General features: G+C 42.3%; 1 protein-coding gene across 1 annotated transcript in view; it reads left to right on the forward strand.

The window, feature by feature from the left end:
- The first annotated feature begins 904 nt into the window (after nucleotides 1-904).
- Nucleotides 905-21,943, forward strand: part of PIP5K1B (phosphatidylinositol-4-phosphate 5-kinase type 1 beta) — a 168,010-nt gene continuing 146,971 nt past the window's right edge. Inside the window, exon 1 of the mRNA XM_032801803.2 lies at nucleotides 905-1,181. The gene's annotated coding sequence lies outside the window, so the exon portion shown is untranslated. The remainder of the gene's footprint in view (nucleotides 1,182-21,943) is intronic.

Genomic DNA, 21,943 nt, shown 5'->3' on the forward strand with positions numbered 1-21,943 from the left:
CATAATACCAAGAGCGGAATAAAAATGAAGTATTGCAGGGCAGGAGGAAAGCAGGATTAAAAAAATAGCCCTGCCATGCCACAAGCAATATGAATGGCCCACCCAGCTGCCACCGCTCTCTGGCCACCCAGTTCTGAAGGTAGTGCTATCACTGGCAGCAGCACAGCTGTAAGGGTGGCAATGGGGCACAACAGAGGTGGGGGTGGAGGCGTGACTAAAAGTTTCTGTACCACTACACTAGATCATACTGTAATATGAACAGACTACAAGGGCCTAATATATAGTACATGAAATAGCCTATTGCATTTTCGATTATATTTATTATTAATATTTATACGACAGTCCTGTATTTGTGCTAGCAGCTGTACAAACACAGAAGGAAAAGCCGATTCCCAGCCCCCAAAGAGCTTACAATCTAAGCATAAGGCAAGAGAGGAGGCGTACACCACAACGAGCCTGAAGGGGGTGCCATATTCTACATCGCTGCGCGATGCAGGGAGGAGAGTTTTGTGTTAAAACACCTGCCACCGGAGCCTTGATCCTGGCGCTGTGAAGTTACGCACCTGCTGCGTGTATCTCCTCCCAGCAGCGTGCCGCCCTCTCCCCCAAACATTCCCTCCTTCAAGGCCACAGGTGCGGGAACCTCGTGGAACCTTCCCCGCCGCTGGGTGAAGCTGTGGCCGTGCGGGCTGGCGCCTGGGCAGGGACCCCCTGTCCCTGCTCGCGCGGCCCGGCAGCCGCAAAGCAGCCCCGCTCCCCCAGAGGGCTGGCGACGGGTAAGTGGGCAGGCGATGAAGCCCGGCGCTCAGTGCGAGCCTGGCGGGGGTGGAGGAAGGGGAAGAGCCTGGGCTGCTGCCGGGCGGGGCCTCAGCCGGCGGCGCAGCCCTGTGTCTGGGAGGCGCGCAGAGCGCCAGGGCTGGAGGGGAGGGAGGCTGGGCCGGCTCGGCGCGTAACTTCACCTAGCCTGCCAGGAGCAGGAGGACGGCGGGGTCTTACCGCTGCCCAGAGACGGGACCGGCCTGTCCACGCCGGGCTGGCAGGGGAAGCCCAGCCCGGAGGGAGAGGGCAGCCGAGCCGAGCCGAGCCGGAGGCTGCAGCCTGCACCGGCTGGGCGCTCGGGCAGCCCCGGAACTCACCGTGGGGGTGCAATTGGGCTGGAGCGCGGAGTCCCCGGGCCAGAGGCAAGTGCGCGCGGCTCGTCCCTTGCAGACCGGCCTGGCTGCTCCCTCCCGGGGCGGTGCGGGGCTGTGACAGCTGCTCCTTCAGGGATCCGGGCTCCTTCGCCCCCTCTAGGGCCGGATCCTGCCGGCCGCCAGCCTGGAGGGACTCGTAGACAGCAGCCTGGCTAGGGGCGGGTGGCAGCGGGAGAGCTATGCGGGCACCGCAGCTCCCGAGGGTTGGGCAGTAAGGGGCTGTCCGGGCACCGGAGGGGCTGGCACCCGGGATGGAGAAGGGGCATGGTGTCAGTGGGAGGGGGCCTGGGTGGCTGCTGGTGGGGAAGGGGGTGGTGGCGTGCAACAGCGGGCTTGCATGGGCCGCTGCATGTCACCGGCAAGGCTCCGTCCTACTCCTTTCATCGCTAGCTGTGGATCCGGATTGAACAAGTGGGGTGGTGGTGTAACGACATCAAATGCTGCAAAGCCTTAGTTTCCCCACCCCACGCCTTTCATACTGATATTGAACCCTGCGCTGGTTAACCGGGGGAAGGGAGATGGAAAATGTACAAATTGTTCTCCTGTTTCAGTTACAAAGGCAGGTTTGTTTATTTGCTATCCTTGCAGGTGCTAATCCGTCTCTGCTGTTGCCTTGTGGTTGAGGGAGTGGATTGTAACCTGGTTCTAGGAAGTTGTTTAGATGGTTAGCTACCTTGTTCTGTGTCAGACAGTAAAATCAATGCTCTGTAACAAGAATAATACTCCATTAACACTCTTACACAAGTTACAATTTGTACTGCTACTTCCAACAAAACAAGTATAAACGCCTTCAGATTGAGGCCCTAGGTGCCTCAAACACTATAGTGCCGTTAGGTCATTGTAATCCTCAAGGTATTTAAGGATTTGTTTTTTCCAGAATTTTGCCTTTTGGTAACTGAAACATACTAACATGGAGAGAGCAAAAATTTAACTCTTTACTTCACAGTTTTGTAATCACAGTAGAAAATTATCCTCCCTAATCTCAACCTTTGCTGTACCAGTCTGGTAAAAGGACAGACGTCTTCATTAAAATGTAACACTATATAAAGATTGGTTTACATAGATGGTTAAATAGAGATTTTCTAAGTAGGGGAATCACAAGTGAGGTAATGATTTATTTTGTTTAATATAAATCTGAAATAATTCCAATAAATGCACTGAGAAAATACTCTAGTGAACAAGAGAATGTATACTAATTATATACCCACACCTTAACAAATCCATGCATAGATTATAGGGCTGGTAGCATGATGATAATTGCAGTAAGATTTGATATATGCATGGAGGTCTGGTCCTAAAATATTATGTCCTCTTTGAAAAGAATGCCGCAAGATAAGTCTAATCTACATATATCTCGGAACTTTACAAACTTCCTATAAGTCTATAACAATTTTTGTTACATTTCAGGGGTTGGAGAAGTCAAGGCTTTTACATGAATTAGGTCCTGATCCTGCAGACAGAATTTAAACTGAAACTCAGTGAGACTACTCACATGCTTAAAATTAAGCATATGCATAAGTCTTCATAGGATAGGGGTTATGGTGTGAATCTGTGTTGATTAGTTATTTCAGTGTTTGGAAGAGTTGAGAAGGACTAAGGCAATTGTTATAGATGGATTTAAAGACTTGCTGAATAATGTCCTGAAACAGGAAACAAATTTCATAAATATAGCAGACCAATCTTGGAGTATCACAGGGTGGTTTACCTAAAACAGCAGTGCTTCCTGGAACCAGTTGATGCACTGTTTAGGTAGTCAATATCAATCTGGATTGTACTTAGACAGTTTTTTCCTCTTCACCATATGAAAAACAAACCTGCATGTATTTGCTCTGCTTATTACTGCTTCAAAAATCTATAAATATGTCGCATTAGGTTTCCTAAAGAAAATGTCAGTAGCAGTTGGCTCATGTCACTTTTAAAAGGATGTTGCTTGAGGTGAAGAAACTGACATTTCCTTTTCAGAAACAAAACAACACAAAACAAAAACTACATGTTTCTGTAAATGTTTTATGCTGATCTTTAATAATGCAGGAAGGACTCGGTTCAAAGCAGAATTTGAGGTTTTTTTTCCTTTAAGCTTAATTTAAAGAACGTTGCCTTTTGAGAGAATTTGAGTTTAACATAATGGTAAAAGAATTCTGAATAAATATATTTCTTTAAGAACTTTAGTTTGTGACCCAGACAGAAGTTTTTCCTCAATATGTTCAACTTTCATGGGGTTTTTTGGTCCATATATCTTTGTGTCATAGGCACCTGAAAAATATAATTCAGGAAGAACTCTCTACAGCTAATGAAAAAGGTCTGAATAGAGAAACATTGTTTTCCAAACCTGCTTTTATAATTAAAATCCCCAGACAAAGCTCATACATGGCAAGTAGTTACTAAGCATAAAGCATTTAGGAACATTTTTTCTTTACTCTAATTTTGATTCCCATCCCACATTTTTCTCCCATGCCCCTTCATTACGTAAGTGGAGAATCAACAATACAGTGGAGAATCAATATGTTTGGGAAATGATCCTTCATCTGTTGAAGCCAATGGGATTTTTGCCATTGGTTTCTTGTTGAGGCAGGATTATGTCTGTGACTTTATTATAGCAAAGCATTGAAGCCTGCGCTTAAGTCTCATTGAAGTAAATGGGACTTAAGCATGTGCTTAAAATTGTGTGAAATGTATGAATTATGTTTTTCTCATATCTAATACCCAAATAAATTAACCAACCCATCTGATTTTTTTTTTTTTTTTTGACACCAGCAGAATTGACCAGAAGTTCTAAAAGTACCTTTTTGGTGGTTTGTTTAGAGTTCGTTTATGTAGTACTAATATCTCATGCAGCTCCATTACAGTAATATCCATTCTCTGGTTATGCATCATACAAAAAACAATGGATGTTAAGTCTCTTGGCACTGCTCAAAGAATTCAGGGAAGAACCTGGTGTGTTCAGCAACATTCCCTCTTTTAGTGCTTGATCAGCTCCTTTGAGGCACTGAGTCCTTCTACTTCTTTTTGTTTCAGTGGGAGATAGGAGTGCTGCACAGCTCCCACAAAGTGCTGAGCATGTTGCAGGATTGGGAGCTGCTACTGAGTGCATAATAGCTGTTTTATTTGCCTACTGCAGTCACTGTACTACCAGTGTTTAACTTATGACTTTGTAAAGTGCTTTAAGATATTTTGAGTACAGAAGGAGCTGTGTAAACCTTTGTTATCCTTAGTGGCTAGTTGGCACCAAAGTTTAAACATATGTAGGTCAAAGAAGCTAAAGTTTAACTAAAAGATATTCAGTAACAGCATTTAGAAGTATAGAAATAAGTAGTTAAGGGAAGGTAGATGTATATTCAAATACAACCACAGTTCCAACAATCACTTACAATACATACATCTGCACTTATGAAATATTGTATGTTCCAAAACCAACTTTAACTCTACCCTTCAATCCTTGCCCAGCATGAACCTATGAAACAGAAAAAGTCTTTTATACCTACTCACACTGGGTTATATACATTTTGAACATGAGATGCATAGCTTCTCAGATCACCACTGTGTAGCCCATAGACTTAATCACAGGTTGTCTTCTGTTTATATCTGCTCATTTTGCACTGGGGTACTAACACTTCAGTTCTTACGCTCCCTATACAGACTTGGCCCTTTCCCCCCATTCCCGCTTCTTTCTATGGTCAAGAGACTACACATCTCATCTTCTTCATCACATACTTTACAGTCCAGAAACAGAAGCCTTCCCCCCATTCCCTCTGAGACAGAAAACTTGAACTACTCCATTTGCCCTCCCTATATGAATTGGAAATTCCATTCTACCTTCCCTATTCATCCTCCCAATGTGAGTCAAAGAACCATACCATCCTCCTGCAGGCTTCACATTTCCCAATCTCATTCCGCTTTACATGTATGCCACAGACGGTCAGACTGCCGTGTAATTTATTCATCACATCAGGCTAGTGTTATTAATTTTATACTAAGGAGGGGAGAGAGCAGCCAACATATGTGCTGAGAGTATTGTTTTAATTAAAGTAAATGGTGTGGAAAAATGGCACAGTTGGAGTCATTGTAAGTATTCCTCTTTATCCCCCATTACTCACTCGCCAACATCAGGGATATTTTTTTTAAAATGTGCAGTGTGAGATTTTTTTCATACAAGTCCCTCACCCCACCCCCAAACCTGCAACACAAGAACATTTAGATCTGCAAAGTTAAGTACTCAACTCCTACTCTGACATTTTTTTATCAGCACACCCTTAACTCTGCCGTATTGGGTATATACAGTTTGCTATATGTTGTATTACAGAATTATAGACCGTATTTTCTACAGGACACCTCCCTTAATCATTGTATGAGATGGATGGTTCTTAATGAACGTTGCAGTTTTCTTTTTATTTTGTAACAAATCTCTGGGGCAGGATTGTGTTCACAATTCTACTGAGAACCTCATGCCAGTTTCCCTTCAAGCTGGTTTAGCCCCAATACTTTCATTCCTTATACTTCTGATACCAGAGAGCTATTCAGTTTTTTCTCTTGCTGAGTTGGGTTTAATGAGAAATCTCTGGCTACTGGAATGAGTCCACAAAATACCACACTCTCCTAACATTTGACATTTTGTTATACTTGTGTACACCCTCCCATTATAATTAGACACGAGTTGTTAGTAACTTTGCTTAACTATAAGCTTTCCCCCCCAAATGTAGCTGATACACTAGTTTTCAAAAAGAGAGGTTTCCTTTTAGAAAGTTTGAAGGGGTAGTAATAACTTATCAGGGACCCAAAGAAAATTTGGACAGTCATCAGTTTTAATTGGGGTAACTTTTAAAAGTAATATTATAGAGAACAAGAAAAAAATAACTTCCCTTCAGAGTAAATCTGGCCATTTTCATGCCAAACCAGTTTGCCTAGCCAAAGTTGCAAGGAGGCTAAAAATTTGTCTCAAAATTCTGTTTGTTGCTTTTTTTAGGGTCTGAGCCAAACCCCATTGAAGCCAGTGAGAGACTTTCCATTGAAATCAATGTGCTTTGGATCAGGTCCTTAAGGTAATAACCTTCTAGCTGTGAAAGGGGCTATAGCTATTTAATTCAGTCATGCATAGTCAAACCTTCTGTTTTTAATTTGTATAACCAGCCAAAGTGTTTTGTGTCTCTTGTCAAGATTTTCCATGTCCAAGAGTGAATAAAAAGAAAGTTTATCCAATGTCAGTGTGGAATAACTTTTGTTAGCACTTAAAGTAAAGCTTGTTGATGTTTCCTCTCATACGTGGTGATATGCATATCCTTTGGTGTAAGTGCTGTCAGATTTGGCATAAAAACAATGTAGTAGTACAGTAGTCATATAAACAAATGGTTTAATAGCATTAGAGCTTCTGAAAGAACATCAAAACTATCCTCAGTGGATATAAGCCAATAATAGTGAGCTTTATTTTTTATAGTTGTCTAGTTAGGTTTTAAATAACATAAAAGTTTTTAAAAGCACATTTCACTAGTAGCAGTTCAGTATAGGTCTTAATAATAATCCATATTGACAAACAAATCTATAAAAATCAAAGGCATGGGTAAATTTTTCAAAAAGTTTCTAAGTCCCATTTAGAAGGTACTTTTTTAAAAGCATCCATCTTAATATTTTATTCCCTAACTCCAAGATAAGGATTAATCTGAACAAACAAATCTCCATTTCTGTAAAACAACTTTTTTGTCAGCAAGTACACATTATTGGTCGTACTTTGAAAAAGAGACAACACAGGAATTGTGCAAAAGGTGGGTACGTTCATTTTGTAAGTTTAAAATTCTTCATTTGCTTGTAATGTTCATTACCTGCATATTCAAATTCTTGTATTTGTGTGCACAAACTTGTTTTCATACGCAGTTATTTGGTAGGTGTGCACAAATGCAGTTTCATTTGTGTAAATATAGGAATTTTGCACAGTTAACCTATTACATAGAGTTTTGAAAATTGACTGTGTGGTTGATTGCTTTGGCTTTTGCCTGATGACTAACTAGGGGTGGATGGATGGAAGGAAGGAATTCAGCTTCTCACCCCAGGGACAGGCTGCAATGCAGTCCTTCTGTAGCTGATCTCAGCCTCTGGGTCAGAATAAAGATGGCTGCCCTTCTACACCCACCATATGGTAGTTCATAGTCAGTGGATCCACCTTGGTGCTTGCTGATTAGAATCTCTGCTTCTTCTGCCTATGGTCCCTTCTATGCCAGCCTATTCAGGGGTGGGATGTGGTCTGCTCTGTGATTTGCAGGCAGGAGTGAAGGTTCTCTTTTATGCAGCCACTCAGCCTGTTAACCCCACCCCACCCCGCGCTGTAAGAATAAAGCAGCACTTCTGTGCTTCCCAGAGTCTTTCTCACACTCACCTGTTGTAAACTGGCTTTCAAGTAGCTGAAAGTTACTTAGGCTCTGATCCTGCAAAGACTTAAGCATGTGGTTAGCTTTACATATGTAAGCAATCCCATTGCAGTCAAACTCTTGTATGTAAATCTTTTCCGGATCTGGACCTCATTCCCTAATTCTGTAAAGACGCATGCATGTGCTTACCTTTATGCACTGTGAATGGTCCCACAGAAGTCAACGCAGCTACTCAGTGCATAAAGATAAGTTGCAGGACTGGGGTTTTGTGAGTTTATTGCTTATTAAGTACATACTAATCCAGATTTTTTTTTTCCTGACATACACACATGCTATTTTACAAAAAGAAATTCCCAGAAATTGTTTTTTGTTTTTCCCCTGACAAAAGATTGGGGGTGGGGGGGAAGAGATCAGTCCAACCGAATTTAATCAGTTTATTCAAAACAGAAAGAAAAGAACTATTCCAGAAGATGTTTTGTCTATGAAACAGGAAACCTTTTCATGAAAGACCTCAGCTTCTGATTTTGTTTTGTTTTTAATAGAAGCATGATAATGTAACAAATACCCTTATTCAATAAAATAATTTGTGTGTTTTATCTGTTGCCAGATATTATTGACTATTTTTAGTTTTATTGCACTGGGAAACCGAATCTAAAAATCCCTTTAATGGTGAAAAAGAAAATAACGAAGATTAGTGGGTATTTCTCAGGAGCCATGGAAAACCAGACTTGGATTTTGTTTCATGCTTCAGGGCTCAAGCTAGTTTGACTGTTGGAGACCAGGATGGGACCTAATGAGGGGGGCAGATTATCCCACATACTCTTACTACGAGGTTCTTGCAGCTTTCACTGAAGCATCTGGTGCTGGCCACTGTCAGAGACTGGATACTGGACTAGATGAACCATGGGTCTGATCTAGTTTGACAATTCTTATGATAGCTTATAAATTTCTTAACCTACAGTAGAAAACTAGAGGGAGATCACTGTGTTGAACCGGTGCCTTGAAATATATACTCTTTCATTTCTCTTTTGGGATTGAAGTGCAAATAGTAGAATAAAAAACAGAGGAAAAAATATTATGAGTTTTTTTTTTTTAAAAGACTGAAGTTTTGTATAGTTTTAAAGAAAATGTAGATTTTAGACTTGAATATAATTAGTTTTAGATGATGCCATATATTTAGCAGAAACTTCATCTATATTACATATTCAGAGACAAGGCAACACTATTTTAGTGCTTTTAGGGCTATATAATAAAGCAATTGTAGTTCCACATAACTCAGAGGGATATTTTTAACAGAATCCAAGTGTTAAATTTTATTCATGCTGTTCCTGTAGGTGTAAATAAGTTGATTTATTTTTTTACATTTCCCTTCATTTTCTTTTTGCTTAAGATTTGGCTTTCCCAAGCTGGAAATCAAAAGACCAATAGCTCAGAGCTATGAATAATTAGGTTGAGATAGCTCTTGTAACTTTTACAGAATTGAAATGCCTTGTGAAGGTTGTTTGCGTTCAGAACTCACATTCTTTAGTTTTCTACTTACACAGAGCAATGTGAGGAGCTCTTCTATTGTTAGCCAAAAACGATTTAATGAAGTACTGGTTATTCTTTTGGTATGTTGTCTTTTGTTGTGCACTGTAGTTAATTCATAGGGTTTTGGAAACAAGCGCAGACAAATAGTAATTCTTTTGACCTGTCCATGGAGAAATACTGTCCAGTCTATTTAGTGTCTGATGTACTTTTAAGGTGCTCACATGTTGCAATGAAGGGAATCCTACGAGTGCTTAGCTAGATTAATATTTGGTAAGATTTTTGTGATGTGCATGTGTTCAGTGTTTATAAGGCCTCCTCTTCTTTTGCTCAGTGAAACAGCCAGGAATAAAGTCTCTCTCTTTAATAAAACAAACTGAACAAATTCATATTCACAGAGGGTTTGTTTCATGGTTATCATTTAGCCCACCATGAGTTATTCTCATGATGAAAGTAAGGGTAAAGCTCAGACTCTTGTGCTGCAGAAATACATGTCACTACCACTTGAATTCAAATAGCTTCATTACTTGTTAGCAGCTGAACTTGTCAAATACTATTTATAGAATAATCAATTTGACTAACTTTGTATTTTTCAAATACAGTACATTTATATTTTTTCCATTGCTTTTGCAGCTCTAGCTTGTAGTAGACTGTCTGACACCTAGTTTAACAGTTTTGATTATAGAGCGCATTTTATATATGCGCACTGGGAAGACTGGTATGTTTCCTTTTATATATGGTAGATAATAATTAAGCTTGTAGCTCTGAGAAGGGAAGTCCTTATCTTAGCTACAGGTTTGGTAATGTACATTGATGGACATTCTTAACCACACCAGTGATCGGAGATGTGATTGAGGAATGATATCTTCTTTAGAAAGAGAGATGATTCCTTGCCTCTCCTGACAAAGATCTGTGGGTACTAGATTATGTTGGACGTCTTTGAAATCTGAATTCTGTCACACTAAGGTTGCAACTGAGCACATCTTACACGTTCCCTGAGGCTTTCAGTTGACTTAAAAAAGCCTGTGTAACATTTCAATGTACCAAGCTTTCTTCTGCTTCATATGCTTTTAACTGACTCCAGGCTATAACCGCTCCACAGGGCTGAAAACATATGCACCTTGTAGACCTTTGGATCGATGTCCCAATCATGCTCCTGTCCACTACCAAGCCCCTATATACCAGGGGTGGGCAAACTTTTTGGGCCGTGTTGGGTTTTGTAAATTGTATGGAGGGCTGGTTAGGGGAGGGGGTCGTGGCCTGGTCCCCACCTCCTATCTGCCTCCCCCGGGACTCCTGCCCCATCCAACTCCCTCTGTTCCCTGAAGCCTCCCCCCACCCCCGATCCCTGCCCCATCCACACACCCCTGCTCCCTGTCCCCCTGACTGCCCCTGGACCCTCACCACTCCATCCAACCCCTCCTCTCATTCCTGAGCCACCGCCCCCCCCGTACCCCTGCCCCATCCAACCACCCCTTCTCCCTGACCGCCTCAGGATTCCCTGCCCCATCCAACCCCCCCTCCTTCCTGATTGCTCCCCTGGAACCACTGCCCCCCTTCAACCCTATGTTCCCCCTCTTACTGCCTCGACCCCTATCCACACTCCTGCCTCTTGACCACTGCCCCAAACTCCCCTGCCCTCTACCTAACCCCCCCTGCCCTCTTACCACACTGCCTGGAGCACTGGTGGCTGGCAGCATTCCAGCCGTGCCGCCTGGCTGGAGCCGGGCCACGCTGCCGCCACCACCACGCAGCACAGAGACCGGGTCAGGCTGGGCTCTGCAGCTGCGCCGTCCCAGGAGCTCACAGCCCTGCCACCCAGAGCATTGCGCTGGTGGTGGAGTGAGCAAGGTGAGGCTGTGAGGGAGGGGGAACAGCAGGGGAGGGGCCAGGGGCTAGTCTCCTGGGCCAAGAGCTCCGGGGCTGGGCGGGACAGTCCCACAGGCCGTAGTTTGTCCACCTCTGCTATATACCCCCGCTTCCTCAGTGGTGAGTAGAGGAGTGGTGTAAGAGTCCCTACAGCAGTTCTATATCACAGGAGTAATACTGACTGCATAGTAATCTTCCATGGACTTGTTAAGATGGGTTTAGGGCCAAAGTGTAGCTGTAATGAACAAAGCACCCATGCTTTGCCAGAGAATCTGACCTCCTTATCTTTTGTTGCTAGCATTTGTGAACTGAGATTTTTTTTTTAACAGCTGCCTCACCTTTCTGAGTGCTCAATCATTTACTAGTAAACAGACATGAACATCTGCATAATTATTGTTAACTGTAGTCATCTTTTTAGCACAAGTCTGTGGAATCCTTCCCAGATTCTCCCAACTTACAAGTTAGTTCCAAAGAGTTCATGTAATTCAGCATTGCTTTTTACATCCTGTATCACTTCAATCATAGTCTAAAAAACTAGTTACAAAGCCCATGGTAACTCATGATAAAGGAATGCAGAAACCTAAAACTGAGGGTTGGTTTTTTTTGTGGCCACGTCAATCAGTGGGGTGGTTTCCTTTGCTTGCTTTTCAGTTCTTCTAGTGTACCTTTTTTCCCCCTCTCAGTTATATATACGAATTGTGAGGGGAAGAGGAGATCAGTCAGTCATTGCTACTGTTGACAAAAGATGGGCATCACTTTTCAAGGAAACATCAGTTATTCTCTGTAGTGCTCAGGGAAAATGTACTGTATGGAAGAGCTAATGGAGAAGGGAGGTGGTTGTATACTGTACCAGCATCCCACTAGGTAAGCGATAGCAACAAGTTTATATACATCTGTTACTCCTAGGGGAATTCTGCACCAAAAAATTAAAAATTCTGCAAAATTCTTCATATTTTATTTGTCAAAATAACACAATGTAATCAGTCCAGTTTTAATTATTTTGGTAATCTATTTCAAAATACCTGTCAAGAAGAATGTCGTCAATACAGACAACAGCAAAAAAGATTTCTACAGGACTAGAGAGTTAAAGAAACCCCTACAACAACCCAGTTCCAATTGGAGGGTACTGGGGGGGGCTGTGTGTGGGCTCCCAGAGCACAGACACCAGCATTCCCCCTCCCCATAGAGCCCAGCCAAGGGGCACCTCCCAGACACCAGCACCCCCCTCCCCACAGAGCCCAACCATGGAGCAGCCCCCAGCCCAGACACCAGCAGTCCCAGAGTCTTTACTCCCCACAACTTTTTTTACTGTCCCGCTGGGGGCATGGAGTGGTGTGGCCTAGCCCTTCCTCACTCTTTACCAGAGCTGGCTGGGTCTCCCAGGCCCTCTCCTATCTCTGGGAGAGTGAGGAGCATGAAGCTTCCAGCCCCACCAGGCTTGGCGCTCTGCTCACTGCAATCTGAGTTTTGCAGAGTCCAGTGGCCCCTTGTGGCATCCAGAAATTCTGTGGGGGAAACAGGAAATTCTGCATTTGGCAGTGACGCAGTGTTCATCCCTGTGTATTGCAGGTGGGGTCAGTCCCAAAATGGCCAGCTGAAGGAGCTGACTCTGGATCCATGCTTACATCGATCCTGTGTGTCAAACTCCCCGAGCTGTGGGGTAGGGGAGAAGGGAGCACTTCAGTTACTTAGGTGAACAGGTGGTGGGTTATGTTTGTGGGAATGACAGGACTGATTTTTATATCACTACCGCTAGAGATTGATTTACATTAATACCGCCTTAACTTTCACACTTTGTAATTATTTTATCTATATATTCAAGCCCGGATTCTCTGAAGGTGAAACTACTTTGGCTTGCACTGAAACTCAGGCTGGCTTAGGGAGCCTTTTGTCAGTGTGGCCACTACTGATAATGATGGTGGAAACCCGAGACCTACTGCTGGTGTTTTAACCAGCATGTTACCTAGCCCTGCTCTGCAACTACACTGTCAAGTAGTTAAAATGCTGGTGGCTGCTAGCAGCCTGTCTGCAGCACTTCTTTTATTGTAGGTACCACTAGTGGAGCTGCACCAGTGATAATGCTGCGGTGGAAAATAGGAAGAAGAATGCTAATGGAAAAAAGACTGGGGGTGCAGAAGTTTGGGATTTTTTTTTTAACCATTCCTATGTTTTTATGAGTTCAGGCAAAGTTGTTTAGGCCCTGATCTTTCTGCACTGAAATCAATGGGCATGAGATCAGAGCTCTAGCTTTGGAACTGGTTTCTTCTATGTTAAATGAGGATAATAATGCTAGCTCACTTTTGTAAAATTTGTTAAGATCTTAACAAGAGAAGCCTGATATACCTAGTGAATACATATGTATGTTTTACAGTTATTGCTGTTGTTCAGATATAATTTTCTACTGTCAGAGCACGATTTAGCCCTGGTCTACGCCTGGGGGGCGGGGGATCGATCTAAGTTACACAACTTCAGCTACATGAATAACATAGCCGAAGTCGAAGTAGATTGACTTACTGTGGTGTCTTCATCGTGGTGAGTCAACTGCTACCGCTCCCCCGTCAACTCTGCTTGCGCCTTTCATGACACTGGAGTAGAGGAGTGGATGAGAGAGGGCTCGGGGGTCAATTTATTGTGTCTAGATTAGACACGATAAATCGATACCTGCTGGATCGATTGCTGCCTGCTGATCCAGCTGGTAGTGTGGACATGCCCTTACTTAATTTGGTGTAGAAAGCCTTGCAGTACGCTCACAGCCTTGCAGATTTAATCTTTTATGTGTGTTTGTCTACTGTGTTTAATAGTGTGAATTATATTCTGTCTGAAGCAACGACGATTAAAGAACATTTGATATAGTGTTTTCTTTTAAGGTATTTAGAGGAAACTGTAATTAAAGCTGAGCCTTGGTGGTGTTGTGCACATAAATCTAAGTCGGTGATTGCTTATTTTCATTATTTTAGTGAATAAAATAGATTTCCAGTACCATGTTCTTGCATTGTACTTATTTTTGTCTATTACGTCACTTGGGCCCAAATTCTGCAACCATTACGCAGGCTCTTTATTTTGTTTTGGGTAAGTAACAGTTGGGGCGCCATCTTAAGCATATGTGCATTGGTATGCACTATGGGTCCGATTCTCTGCTCACTTAACTCCTAACACTAATGGAATTGTGCCAACAGGGAATCTGGCTCTGTGAGTAGCTCCCTTGAAATCAATGGAACTACTCAAGCTAGGTAAAGTTGCACACATGCATAAGACTTTGAAGGATTAGGGCCTTTGTTTTTTTTTAACTGGAGGTGGACCCGAGACACAGTACAGATCTTAAATTATGAGAAGCTTGGAGTTTTCAGATCTAGTTTTATTGTGAGCCCACTTTGCTTTTACTAGTTGTATGTGATATATGAATAACTTAAACTCTTTTATGCAACAAGTAGTTGCTACATAGCATCTGAAATTGTCTCCCAAATCTCTCACCTTTGTGCACTTGCCTGTTTTCCTGAATGTGCCACTATTGCTACCGCTAGTGCAGAGCTACTGGTGTTCACAATTGTTGGAACACTGGTGTAGATTGACTTCTGGCATTTTAACTAACTGATCCTGCAATCCTCATGATCACAAAAGTTAGTTGACTTCTCTGGAAGTTAAGTATGTGCAAGGACTGTAGCATGAAGGCCTTTATAATGTAAACTGCTCTTTTATTACAGGAAAAGAACGGGGTGACTTGCAGAACAGGATTAGCTTTGTTTTTATTATATTTCCAGATACTGGTATGATAAAAGAAAGATACATTTACTTCTTTCCAAGGTCTCAAGGAACTGCAGCTCATAAAGACTGAGTCACAAACAAAAGATGCCTTTGGATATTTTTTGTTGGATTCTGACTGAGAATCAGAAGATTGCTCATATAAAACATCATAACAAAAGGAATGTAACCTAGGTCTCTTGGTTAATGACAGGAACATCAAATAAAGTTTTTCTAGTAGCAGAGTTAATCTTATATCACTATTGCAGATAAAATAAAAGAGAAATATTAATTGTTCTGTTAATAGGATATTTAAGGTAAATGTGTTTCTTTCCTATTGAGTTCTTTACTGGCTTTCACACAATGCTAATTTTTAACGTAAAAACAGAAGCTAAACTGAATTTTAAATCTTGTTTTTAATCTGCAAATAAAAAATTTGAGCAGTGTCTTATTTGCAGGGGAAATATTTACATCCAGTGTTTGCAACTCAAACATAGTAGCATTGTGCTAATGAATCAAAACCAGAAAGCTGAAACTTAGTAGAAACTGTAAACAAAAGTGAACTGTTGATCTTTTCACTGAATGAAATGGCAAAAATAAACAGCACAAATGAAGCAAAATAAGCTAGATTTCTTCAGTTTATTAAAAACGTAAGTGGTATTAGTAACATGGTTAGGGAAACATCTACAAGGGCAGTTTAGTAACTGGCAGGATGAAGCCTGTGATGCAACAGCAAACCATGTCTAAGATCTGCAGGCAAGTGCTGTGCTCTTCAGAGGTGGTAGTCTGCAAATCCTCACATTTTGTGTGAATATTATATTGGAGGTAATGGACTATTACAGTGGGAGGCAGCAAAGCCTGGAGTACTGGGGATCAGGAGACTGTGGTTATGGCTACAGTTGCAGCCATACAGCGCTGCCGCGGGAACGCTTTGAAGTGCAAGTGTCATGGTGTAATTCCCCTCTCTGAACCTTAGCGTCCAAAAGATGGGGTACCAGCATGAATCCCCCTAAGCTTAATTACCAGCTTAGATCTGATAGCTGCCACCAATCAGGACTTGGAGTGCCTGATAAACTCTGGTCTCCCCAAAACCTTCCCTGGGGACCCCAAGACCCAGATCCCCTGGATCTTGACACAAGGAAAGTAAACCCTTTTCTTTACGGTTGCCTCTCCCAAGCTTCCCCTCCCTTGGTTACCCTGGACGATCACTGTGATTCAACTCTTGAATCTTAAAACATAGAGGAATTCCACCTCCACCCCCCTTCTCTCCCACCAATTTCCTGGTGAGTACTGACTCAATTTCCTTTGTGCCTTAACCAGAGGGAAAATTAATCAGGTCTTTAAAACAGAAAAACTTTTAATAAAAGAAAAAAAGAGTAAAGATAATCACTGTAAATTCAAGATGGAATATTACAGGGTCTTTCAGCTTATAGAAACTAGAGAGAAGCTTCCTCCAGCAGAAATACAATTTAAAATACCTCCAGCCAAATACACATTAAAACTCTACCAGCCAGATACACATTTGCAAATAAAGAAATACAATTAAAAAGACTAAACCGCCTTTCTACTTGCACTTACTACTTGAATAGAAAATTAGAGAGCCTGTAATACGTCCGGTCACTCTCAAATCCCAGAGATAACAGACAAAGAAAAGAACACACAAACAAAGACATCCCTCCATCGAGATTTGAAAGTATCTTGTCTCCTGATTGGTCCTCTGGTCAGGTGTTCCCGGTTTCACTGTTTGTTAACCCCTTACAGGTAAAGGAAACATTAACCCTAAACTCTCTGTTTATGACAGCAAGTGTGGGAGGGAGCTCTCCCAGCGCTGCAGGTACCCCACCTCCTCGTGGGGATTAGCCTACAGCGCTGGGAGCCACGCTTACACTGGCGCTTTGCAGCACTGTAACTTGCTGCGCTCAGGAGTGTGTTTTTTTTTTCATACCCCTGAGTGAGAAAGTTGCAGCACTGTAAAGCGCCAGTGTAGCCAAGACCTGTGGTTCTAGACCTGTATTTGGCAACATGATCCTGCATTAATTAAGGCTGCAGTGTTGTCCCTGACTTAAAAGGATGCAAGATCAGACTATACCTGTGTGAACTTGGACATGTCCCACCACCTCGCTGTGTGACTTGTACTACTGTCCTCTTACCGTGATTTTTAGGGGTAAGTAGCCAGCCCCTTCCCCTTTCTGCTCCTTTGGGAGGCTGATCAGGTTAGGTCCACTATACTATTTCTCCTTCAACATTTAGACCAGGGATAGGCAACCTATGGCACGGGTGCTGAAGGCGGCACACAAGCTGATTTTCAGTGGCACTGACGCTGCCTGGGTCCTGGCCACTGGTCCATGAGGCTGTGCGTTTTAATTTAATTTTAAATGAAGCTTCTTAAACATTTTAAAAACCTTATTTTACATACAATAGTTTTAGTTACATATTATAGACTTAGAGAAAGAGACCTTCTAAAAATGTTAAAATGTATTACTGGCATGCGAAACCTTAAATCAGAGTGAATAAATGAAGACTCGGCACACCACTTCTGAAAGGTTGCTGACCCCTGATCTAGATTAAGGGTCTTTTTAGGGGACAAGTGCCTGCTTCCCATAAGCCATTTTCTAGGAGGGACTGGTACTGTTCACTTGGCTGCAATGCCTTAGCACCGTGGGTACTTCTGCACTTCGAGCTGGAGGTGTAATTCCCAGCTTGAAGAGACATACCCATGCTAGCCATGGCAGCATGAGCAGCAGCAGCAGAAGTTAACTGCCCTGGGTATGTGTCTAGGGTCAGCACTCACTCAGGGCCTCTAGTCCATGCCGCAACTCATGTTGCTATGGCTAGATTCTAATTTTAGTGCACTAGCGCAATGAGAAATAGTGTCAGTATTTCTCCTCGGGCTGGGAATCGGACCCCCCCAACTTGAAATGTAGACATACCCACTTATGCATGCCAGGGCACTAATGATGTGTCTCTGTCTAATGCTTTAATGGCTCAATTGCAGCGGGACTGGGAGGAGGTTTTTCTCAGTCCTTGTGGAGGACACTGAGGTGAGCTGGTAGCTTGCCTTCCTACTAAAGATACCTCACATGGATTGAGAGAGGCTCGCCGGTTCAAAAGGCAGGTATGGGAAACACATCAGCCAGCCACCGTCTTCCCAAATGTATTGAGAAAAGGGTGAACAAAAAGCCCCCACTCACACCAAAATATTATTAGAGAGAAGATGTAGTGTGTGGAGTGATTTGGGGGCTGTGGGCAGGAGGCTGAAATCCAGTCCTGAGTTTTGAATTGCCAGAGGACACTAAGTTCACGAGGTCTTAAGTTTCATAAAAAGATTGTTTGTTTGTTTATGCTGTTAATATCTAGAGTGTTTTGTAACTCATTGGTTTCTGCCCACAGGAATTCACACAAGTCTGAGCCTTCCACTCTTTTTTTTATAAGAACTTATGCAAGTTAAACTTGCACTTAACCATAAGACTCTCTGAAGTTTAGCTTAAATTTCCTTTCGTGTTTTAGATTAAAGAAGCTCTCATTTTCTGTTTACACAGTTTGCTTGAATGGTGATAAATATACTGGTGCTCTAGAAATTACATCTCTGAAGCATTGCCCAACTAAGCTGGCTGTTCACTATGGGGTGCCCCAGGGAAGTGTGCTCCTGCCTTCCTGATCAGCCCAATACCACTGCACAGTTTGAATAGCCACTGCGGTTCCTGAGTCTCCTCTCTGTTCAGGGGAATGGCCGTTGGAGCTAATGCCACTAAACAATGCCCACCTAAAAGCTTGTTCAGCTGAGCACGCATCTCCTAATATTCAAGCTTCATAGATCCTTTTCTCCCTGCAAAAAGAACCATGCAGGTTTCCCTGCAGATAGGACCCTCCGCACTCAGATGAAGGAAGGCAGAGAGGTAGCCTGTTGTGCTGAGTACTGTACAAATTTATTTTTCATGTTGCATGAAGTGCCGTGACAAAAATGTTTAATATTAATAATTTTATCTTTTAATCAGAGCCTTGCATAGCCAGGTTTCAGCTAGCTCCCACACTGAATTACAGTAGAGTCTAGGCATATGCTATAAGGTTGAGTTAATACCTCAACCCTTATTCATGCTGGCATGAGCAGAGGCTACAGAATTGAGTATCAAAGTTAAGTTATTAGAGATGACCTGGTTAGTTTCCTAGAGCATAGTCATATTATGCAATGAGGGTTGTGTGTAATGTTTGTTTTTAATATAGTCAACCAGATTTTCTTTGAACAAAACTGTTTATTCATGAGTTATTGAGGGAATGTTTGTTCTCTTGTTGTACACAAAGCAATACTAGTTACCTGACATGCAAAGAACACCAAACGTGAAGATTTAGAAAACCATTTTTGTCAGTAAATATCTATTTTTCTTATATATACACCTATACCCTGATAGTATGCCACCTGATATAACACAAATTCGGATATAACACGGTAAAGCAGCTCTCCAGGAGGGTGGGGCTGCGTGCCCCAGTGAATCAAATCAAGTTCGATATAACTCGGTAAGATATTTTGGCTCCCAAGGACAGCGTTATATTGAGGTAGAGGGGTGTGTGTGTGTAAAATTATATATACGCGCGTGCGCGCAAGCAAGCAGTGGATGTGAAGAAATTTCTTTTCCATTTCCCCGTTTTCATCATGTTTTGAAATCTGCGTATTAGCATTTGTTCTTTGACTTGCATAGATCACAATTTCCGTCTTCCCTATGAAGTACCTTCTTTGAGCAAACTAAGTTGTGCTGCGTATTTCTTCTTTAATCAATGTGCCTTAATTTTTCATTTTAAATGTTCATTCTCCTCTCTTGCGCAGGATTTTTGCTAAGTAATAAGTCTGACTCTTGAAAATGTATGAGGAAAGTGTCCATTTTGTATGCAGTGTCACATTCAGAAAGAATTGACAGTTGAGTGCTCCTTATGATGCTGAGGTGACAAAAATAAGTCTACAGATGTTTGTTATGCAGCCTGTTAAATCTTACTGTATTTTATACTTGTGAAGGACAAGTGGGGTCATTAGAAAATGAAATGAGTCACTCAGAATCACTCCTCTTCCGAAATGTGAAGATGGTCAGGCTTTTTGTTCAACCTTATTTTGACCCTCTGAGAATGTGGATACTGCTTTCCTGGTTGAGTTGTTTTAAAGATGAAAATAAACAAGCAGCTTATTTGGTAGCACAGACAGAGACAACTAGATGTCTAGTTTGATCTGAGAGCTACTCCAAGACTTCTGTCAGTTGGGTCCAGTGGCACTTTTAGATGTTTTGTATGGTATGTGGGATCTTAATGGAGCCACAACCCAAGAAGAATTGTAATTCATTTTCTTAGGAGCACTCTGTGCTACTCTAACTTTTACGTGCTGTCTGTGGATCTGATAACTGAGATGATGAAATCCAACATTTGAGCCACTTTTGAAAAATATATATTTGTATTCTTATGAAAGTGAAATCCAGATAGTGAACTATTGAATGTAGCCCGGAGGTGCTGTGCTCTCGTGCTGCTAGGGTTCATTAATAGGCACTTCCCTCCCATTTCTCTGCCAGAAGCACATAGGCTGGGATGGAGAATAAATTGCAGGAGACAACTGGTAGTGCTCCTGTGATTGGCGCTGCACTACACTCTCTGCTCACCCAGAATGAAAAAAACGGAGCGCTCAACTATCAATAATTCTCCTTATTGTGGGGGTAGAGAAGGAGGTACCAGGACCCAAGCTCAGGAAAGGCGTGGACTGGTGTTGAAAGGGGTGCCTTCTTTTCCCAGTAACCAGAAGTGAAGTGTGGAGAAAAAGTAGCGTGCTCTATCCCAGCACCCAAAATTGGGGAGAATAAAGCTTCCCTCCACCCCACCTCCTCCAGCAGCCAGGAAGGGAACTGCCATCCTCTAAACACCTACTAGTGAAGGTCAGTACCAAAGAGGTCTCTCAATGAAGCCTGATGGGAACTCTGCAATTCCCCTTCCTCCTGGCAGTCAGGAGAGGGGGAAGGTGGGCTTCGCACCATGGCGTTGTCCTGCAATTCTGATTTGTGGGGAGGTCCCCTCTTTGGTCTCAGCCTTGACTAGTAAGTGTCTGGTAAACTTTACAAGCTCTACATTAAAGCACATTTTTCCCTCAGCAGTTATAGCTTTCCTGAAGTGGTATACTCAATTCCTGAAGTAAAACATGGGCACTGCTCCACGGCATGGATCCCTGGAATCAGAGATATGGTGTGCTTGTTCTGAGTCACCCTTCTTACAGTACGCCGAAGTGTCCTCTGCTGGCTGACCTGCAGAATAGTATTGTTAACATCCATGTTGGAGGAAACTGTCAGTTTCTCCTTGCCCTGTCTCCCTGCTGAAGTTGGATGATATACCGGTTTAATGGAAACCTGCAGGAACAAACTGAAACAGAAGGAGTAAAGCAGTGACCTAGAATGACAAGATGGTTTGTTTTCAGTGAAGCCAGTCTTCATATCAGTCTTCTGCTCTTTTCCTCTCCAAGCCCTAGTGGAAACTCCAAACCAAAGTATTTGCCTAGTACTTTGTGGGTGTGCCACTGTGCACTAATAAATGAAAGGTAAAAGAAAATGATCTTTGTTCTTTTGTGGTGCTAAGGTCTACAGCATGGGTACTTTAACCTCAGAAACCATTAGAATAAACATTGTTAAAGTTGTCCAAATAAATTATTACTTTATAGAATCACAGGCATATTCCATCCCTAATTTCTGTAGTCCATTTTCCTGCCAGTGTAGGATGGTTCCCTATTGTAGATTTACTACTGTAGTTCTTTGAATTTGATAGAAGTGACACGACGTTAAATGTTATCTGGACCTACAATATACTATACAAGTTACCATGAAGTGCTGAATCTTTCACCAAACAAAAGTAACAATGGATTGTTACTTTACCACAAGACAACATTATTAGAACATGTATATATTTTCCTCTTTATATTTAGTAGATTATTGGGTGTTGTGGGAAGACACTGTAAACAGCTTTTGAAACTGGATGTTCATCTGAAGATTAATCACTTTACTATCAAATAATAACAATGAAATCTGTACAACACACTTACGTGGCTCATAAAATTAAACATGAGGAACCTCTTAAAACAAATTCCAAAATATTTCGTCCATGCCAGTTCTACTTTATAGCAGTACTTGGTAATTTGTACATGATCAAGTACATACTGCAACTAAGGATGATATTTTGGTCCTTCATAGAAATCCTAGTAAATGATGTAAATGATATTTGCATGGGGGACCTCTAGCAGGGATGGGAAAA

This window comes from Chelonoidis abingdonii, chromosome 6 (assembly GCF_003597395.2).
Source record: "Chelonoidis abingdonii isolate Lonesome George chromosome 6, CheloAbing_2.0, whole genome shotgun sequence".
NCBI lineage: Eukaryota > Metazoa > Chordata > Testudines > Testudinidae > Chelonoidis > Chelonoidis abingdonii.